Genomic DNA, 7,592 nt, shown 5'->3' on the forward strand with positions numbered 1-7,592 from the left:
CACAATCAGTACCCCGTTCCTGCCTTCTCCCCATAACCCCTGACTCCTCTATCATTAAGAGCTCTATCTAGCTCTCTCTTTTTAAAAAATATATATATATATATATTTATTTTTTTACAGAACTTTTTTAAACAAGTCATCCCTCCCAACCCCCCTCCCACATCCCTCCCCCTGTATTAATGCTTAATAAGAAAAAGAAAGGAAAGATAAAGAAAACAGAAAGATTGCCTGGGTGGTGGAAGTTCTGAACACGCTCCATGGGATTCCAATCAGAATAAACTATTTATATATATGTACTTCTCACCCAAAAGGACCAACGAGAATATCAGCAACTCTTCTATGTGTATAGACCCATCTTTTGTAAATAAGAGCGCCAAATATTTAAAAACGTATCATATTTGTTCCTTAAGTTATAAGTAATTTTTTCAAGTAGGATACAATTAGAAATTTCATTATTCCAAAGGTCCATGTTTAAATAGGAATCTGATTTCCAAGTAACTGCGATAGATTTTTTGGCTACTGCTAATGCAATTTTTATAAATTCTTTCTGATATTTATTCATTTTAAGTTGTGGTTTTAACCCTTCAACATCACCCAATAAAAAAAGTCTTGGGCTATGTGGGAGTATTCCAATAATCTGTTCCAAAAAACCTCTTAAATTTGTCCAAAAAGGTTGAATTTTTGAACAGGACCAAGTAGAATGAAAAAAAGTACCAATTTCTTGATTGCACCGAAAACATTGGTCAGATAAGCTTGGGTTTATTCTCTTTAATTTTTGTGGTGTCATATATAATTGGTGTAAAAAGTTATATTGTACTAATCTAAATCGAACATTTATTGTATTTTTTCATACTGTCAAGGCATAATTTTGACCAATTTGTTCCATCAATATTAATATTCAAATCTGTCTCCCATCTTCGCCTTGATATATGGATTCCTTGTTTAGTGTCTTTTTTTGGATTAAATTATACATAATAAAGATAAAAAATTTAATTTGTCCTTTTTGAATTAGGTTTTCAATTTCCATAGGTTTCGGAAGTAACATTGTTTGACCCAGTTTATCTCTTAAATAAGCTCTTAATTGAAAGTAACAAAAAAGAGTATTATTTGATATTTGGTATTTATTTTTCAGTTGTTCAAATGACATCAATATACCTTTTTCAAAACAATCTCCTATATATCTAATCCCTTTTTGATACCATCTATATAAAAGCTGATTGTCCATTGTAAAAGGTATCAGTCTGTTTTGAATCAGAGGGGTCCTTGCTAATAAGGATTTCTTAGTTTCATCCTCAAAGTTTACCTTATTCCATAATCCGATCAGGTGTTTTAATAATGGAGATTCTTTCAGTCCCCGTATCAATTTAGGTTCCCATTTATATATAAAGTCTTCTGGTATATTTTCTCCTATTTTATCTAATTCTATTCTCGTCCATGCCGGTTTTTCTTCTTCAAAAAGAGATGCAATAAATCTAAGTTGATTTGCTTTATAATAATTATTAAAATTTGGAAGTTGTAATCCTCCTGAATCAAATTTCCATGTCAATTTTTCCAACGATATTCTTGACATCTTACCTTTCCAAAGAAATTTCCGCACACATTTATTTAACTCTTGAAAAAACTTCTGCGGTACTTGTATTGGTATTGTTTGAAATAAATATTGTAGTTTCGGAAATATATTCATTTTTACAACATTAACTCTTCCTATTAATGTTATTGGTAACGTCATCCATTTATCAAGGTCTTCTTGAATTTTTTTTAGTAATAATAAATAATTTAATTTATATAAATTCCTCATATCATTATCAATTCTTATACCTAAATACTTTATACCAATTAATGGCCATCTAAATTGGGTTACTAATCGACATTGAGTATAGTCTCCTTTAGTAAGGGGTAAAATTTCATTTTTATCCCAATTTATTTTATAACCTGATACTTTGCCATATTCTTCCAATCTAAAAGATAGTTTACGCAACGGGTCTAATGGCTTTGTTAAATATATCAAAACATCATCTGCAAATAAGTTAATCTTAAATTCTTCCTGGTTAACTTTAAAACCCTTAATATCTGAGTCAGTTCTGATTAGTTCAGCTAATGGTTCTATCGCCAGCACAAATAAAGCAGGTGATAATGGACATCCTTGTCTAGTTTACATTTTTAATTGAAAGGGTGTTGAAGTTTGGCCATTTGTCACTACTTTGGCGTTTGGATTAGCATTTAGAGCTTTAATCCAATTTATAAAGGTTGTTCCGAACCCGTATTTTTCCAATACTTTATATAAAAAATCCCATTCTAACCTATCGAATGCTTTTTCTGCATCCAAAGCTACTGCTACACTTATTTCATCCCTCTTTTGTGCCAAATGCATTATACTAAATGATCTAGTTACATTATCTGCAGAATGTCTATTTTTAATAAACCCAGTTTGATCCATATGTATTAATTTTGATAGATATTTAGACAATCTACTAGATAAATTTTTTACTATTATTTTATAATCTGTATTCAACAAAGATATAGGTCTGCATGATGCTGGTTTTAAAGGGTCTCTATCTTTTGTTGGTATTACTGTTAGGATCGCTGTCGTAAAAGACTCTGGGAGATTATGCGTTCTTTCCGCCTGATGTATTACCTCCATAAAAGGAGGAATTAATAATTCTTTAAATTTTTTAATAAAATTCTGGTGGGAACCCATCTTCTCCTGGAGATTTATTACTCTGTAATGATGCTAAAACTTCTTTAACCTCTTTTAATGAAAAAGGCATATCTAATCCCATCTGTTCTTCTAAATTTAATTTTGGAAGGTTTATTTGTCATAGAAATCTTTCTATCTCGTTAATATCTTTTTGTGATTCCGACTGATATAATTCAGAATAATTTTTTTTTTAAAGTTTCATTAATTTCTAAAGGTTTATAAGTAATTTTATTTGTATTTATTCTAATGGCATTAATCGTTCTCGAAGACTGCTCAGTTTTCAATTGCCAGGCAAGAACCTTATGTGATCTCTCTCCTAACTCGTAGTACCTCTGTTTAGTTCTCATAATTGCTTTTTCTGTTCGGTATGTCTGTAACATATTATATTGTAACTTCTTATTAATAAGTTGTCTTCGTTTCTCTTCTGTTTCATACCTTTGAGATTCTTTTTCTAATTTTGTAATTTCTTTCTCCAATTGCTCTACTTCAGCCATATATTCTTTCTTAATTTTAGAAGTGTAACTTATTATCTGTCCTCTCAAATATGCTTTCATTGCATCCCATAAAACAAATTTATCATCAACTGAGTTGGAATTTGCATCTAAAAAAAAATTGAATTTGTCTTCTCATAAAATCACAGAAATCTTCTCGATTTAATAATGTTGAATTAAATCTCCATCTATAAGTCGTTTCCTCCTTATCCATCATTACCATTGTCATTATTAAAGGGGAATGGTCTGACAATATTCTTGCTTTATATTCAACATTTTTCACTCTGTCCTGTATATTTGTTGATAATAAAAAGAAATCAATCCTCGAGTAAACTTTATGTCTATTTGAATAAAAAGAATAATCTCTTTCTCTTGGGTTAAGTCTTCTCCATATATCGGTTAGATTTAAATCTTTCATCAATGACAAAGTTAATTTTGCTATTTTAGTTTTTGTAACTGTCCTAGCTGATCTATCTAAAACTGGGTCTAAACAAAAATTAAAGTCTCCACCTATTAGTATTTTATCGTGAGCATCGGCCAAATTCAAAAAAGTTTCTTTTATAAATTTTATATCATTTTCATTTGGTGCATAAATATTCATCAAAGTCCATAATTCCGAAAAAAAGTTGACAATGTATAATCACATATCTTCCCGCAGGATCGATTATTGTATTTTGTATTTTAATTGGTAACGTTTTATTAACCAAAATTGCGACTCCCCTCGCTTTTGAGTTAAATGAAGCTGCAGTAACCGTTCCCACCCAGTCTCTTTTTAATTTCTGATGTTCCATCTCTGTTAAGTGTGTTTCCTGCAAAAAAGCTATATCTATCTTCATTTTTTTGATGTGTGTTAAAATTCGTTTTCTTTTCACCGGCCCATTTAGCCCATTAACATTAAAACTCAAAAAATTCAATAATTTAGCCATTATTCTTAACAAAATTACTCCGATCTACAACGTTGCTTAACACCTCATTTCTCGTAGTTCTTTGGGGAATTTCCTTAAAATTCACCATGTTGCTGTACTCCCCGCCCCCCCCCTAACATCCAGGCTAAAAGAAAGAGAAAAAGAAAAAAGAAAATATTAGAGGATCACAAAATACCCCCATACTAATGCTGTTTGTGAAAAAGAAAACAACATTACCTCCCTCCATTTTACGGGTCATGGCTAATGCCATGAAAACACACATGAATCCCGCAGTCATCAATCAGTGGTTCTCCAGCCCCCCCGAACCAAAATAACTTTTCTCCACTACTCATTTTATATATTTTTCCACCATTTCAAGTCTATATCTTATTTTCTTTCATCTTGTATCTGGAGAGCTTTTGGAAGTTTTAAAGCAAAATCCTCTGCCTCCCGATAGTAAAGAATTTATTTCCTTCAGTTTCTGAAAATATTTTCAATGTTGCAGGATATCGCAGATAAAATCTGTAGCCCTTTTTCCCACAAGACTTTTTTCACTGGTTTAAATTCCTTCCTTCTCTTCAAAAGTTCATAACTTATATCAGGGTAGAAAAAAAGTTTATTCTCTCCACTTCTCAATGGACCAGAATTCGTTTTGGCACTTTGTGCAGCCGCCTGCAAAACTCTTTCTTTGTCCTGATGTCTTAAACATTTTATTAGAATTGATCGCGGATACTGACCATGTTTTGGTCTTGGTCTTAAGGCCCTATGTACCCTTTCAATTTCAATTGGTTGGTCACTCTTTTCCATTCCCAAGATATCCGGGATCCATTTTTGAAAAAATTCTATTGGCTCCTCTCCCTCTGCACTTTCTTCAAGACCGACAATCTTTATATTATTTCGTCTAGTGCTATTCTCCAGCAAGTCCAATTTTGCAAATATCTGTTTCCTTTCCATTGTCCAGGCAGTTACATCATTTTCGATCTTGTTCACTCTATCGTTAGTGTCTTCAGTTGTTTCTTCCAGTCTTTTAACTTTCTTATCAAATGCCTCCATTTTTTAATAAACTCCTGTTGATCGCAGTTATTATTGTTAACTGTCAGTTCCAATGATTTTAATTGGTCATATATTTGTTGTAGGATCTCTTCTATATCTCCACGATATTTTTTACTTTCGATTTTACCTTTGGCTCTAACAGGTAGGTAAGATTCTTCTTGCAATTACTCTTCTTGGTCATCTATATTTTCAGGCGGGCCTGGGTCTTGGTCGATTTCACTGTCTGTAGTGGCAGAGGCATCCTGGGATTGTAGTTCTTTTGAAACAGTTTTGTACCGTTTCGCGCATGCGCAGCTCCCCGCGATCGCATATGCGCTGCTCCACGCGATCGCTCATGCGCAGCTCCCCGCGATCGCTCATGCGCAGCTCCCCGCGATCGCTCATGCGCAGTTCCCTGCGATCGCACATGCGCAGTTCCCCGCGATCGCGCGGGATGCGCTTCTTCCTCCCGGATGTCGCCGCCACTACTTGTCGATCCTCAGTGCCTGGGCCGAGGCATGTCGTCTCAGACATAGGCTCAACCTGAGCGCGAGGATTCTCTGTTGCAGCAGGCCCGCCTTTCTTCCCCTCTCTCAGTCTCTTCGAGTTGGTCATTTTCTTTGATTTAGGCTTAGAAGCCATGCTTTAAACAATCCCGGGTGGTTTTTTAAACAGTTATAAACAGTTTCTTTACTTAATCGGCAGTTTTCTAAATTTTTTTGAGGGAGCTGCAAGACCATGACCTGAACCTACGTCATCACGTGACGACCCCCTATCTAGCTCTCTCTTGAACGCATCCAGAGAATTGGCCTCCACTGCCTTCTGAGGCAGAGAATGCCACAGATTTACAACTCTCTGAATGAAAAAGTTTTTCCTTCCCTCCGTTCTAAATGGCCCACCCCTTATTCTTAAACGGTGGCCCCTGATTCTGGACTCCCCCAACATTGGGAACATGTTTCCTGCCTCTAGCGTGTCCAATCCCTTAATAATCTTATATGTTTCAATAAGATCCCCTCTCATCCTTCTAAATTCCACTGCATAGAAGCCTAGTTGCTCCAGTCTTTCAACATATGACAGTCCTGCCATTCCGGGAATTAACCTAGTAAACCTACACTGCACGCCCTCAATAGCAAGAATGTCCTTCCTCAAATTTGGAGACAAAAACTGCACACAGTACTCCAGGTGCGCTCTCACTAGGGCCCTGTACAACTGTAGAAGGACATATTTGCTCCCATACTCAACTCTTCTTGTCATAAAGGCCAACATGCCATTAGCTTTCTTCACTGCCTGCTGTATCTGCATGCTACGTTTAAGTGTCTGATGAACAAGGACACCCAGATCTGATTGTACTTCCCCATTTCTTAACTTGACATCATTCAGATAATAATCTGCCTTCCTGTTCTTTCGACCAAAGTGGATAGCCCCACATTTATCCACATTAAACTGCATCTGCCATGCATCTGCCCACTCACACAACCTGTCCAAGTCACCCTGCATCCTCATAGCATCCTCCTCACAGTTCACACAGCCACCCAGCTTTGTGTCATCCGCAAATTCGCTAATGTTACTTTTCATCCCTTTATCTAAGTCATTAATGTATATTGTAAATAGCTGCGGTCCCAGCACCAAGCCTTGCGGTACCCCACTAGTCACTGCCTGCCATTCTGAAAGGGACCCATTTATCCCTACTCTTTCTTTCCTGTCTGCCAACCAATTTTCTATCCATGTCAGCACCCTACCCCCAATACCATGTGCTCGAATCTTGCCCATTAATCTCCTAAGTGGGACCCTATCAAAGTCTTTCTGAAAGTCCAGGTACACTACATCCACTGGCATTCCCTTGTCCATTTTCCTAGCTACATCCATAAGAGATTCCAGAAGATTAGTCAAGCATGATTTTCCCGTCGTAAATCCATGTTGGCTCGGAACGATCCTGATACTGCTATCCAAATGTTTTTCAGATCGGATACTGATGACAAATGATGATCAACCTGAGTTATTAACTCTGTTTCTCTCTCTACAGACGCTAACCGTCCAGCTGAGTATTTCTCGGATTTTATGTTTGATTTTCAGCTTCTCCCTATTCCTTCTTTCCAGAGATGCTGCCTGACCTGCCGAGTTACTCCGGCACTTTGTGTCTATCCGTCCAAACCTTTCCTGTCTGTGTGTCTGCCCGAATTTCTTTTCATTATTGTTCATTTGGGGATGCTTGTGCCTCTGATGGATATTAGGGTGCCGTCTGTACGGAGTACGTGTGTTCTTGCCGTGACCTGCGTGGGTTTTCACCAGATGCTCAGGTTGCCATCCACACTCCAAAGATGTGCAGGTTGTGGGTCAATTGGCTTCGGTAAAATAGTAAATTGTCCCTACTGTGTGTGGGGTAGTGCTGGTGTGCGGGGATCGGTGGTTAGTGCGGATTCAGTGGGCCGAAGGGCCTGTTTCTGTGCTATAAAGTGGAAGATAATA

Source organism: Rhinoraja longicauda, chromosome 19 (assembly GCF_053455715.1).
Source record: "Rhinoraja longicauda isolate Sanriku21f chromosome 19, sRhiLon1.1, whole genome shotgun sequence".
Lineage (NCBI taxonomy): Eukaryota > Metazoa > Chordata > Chondrichthyes > Rajiformes > Arhynchobatidae > Rhinoraja > Rhinoraja longicauda.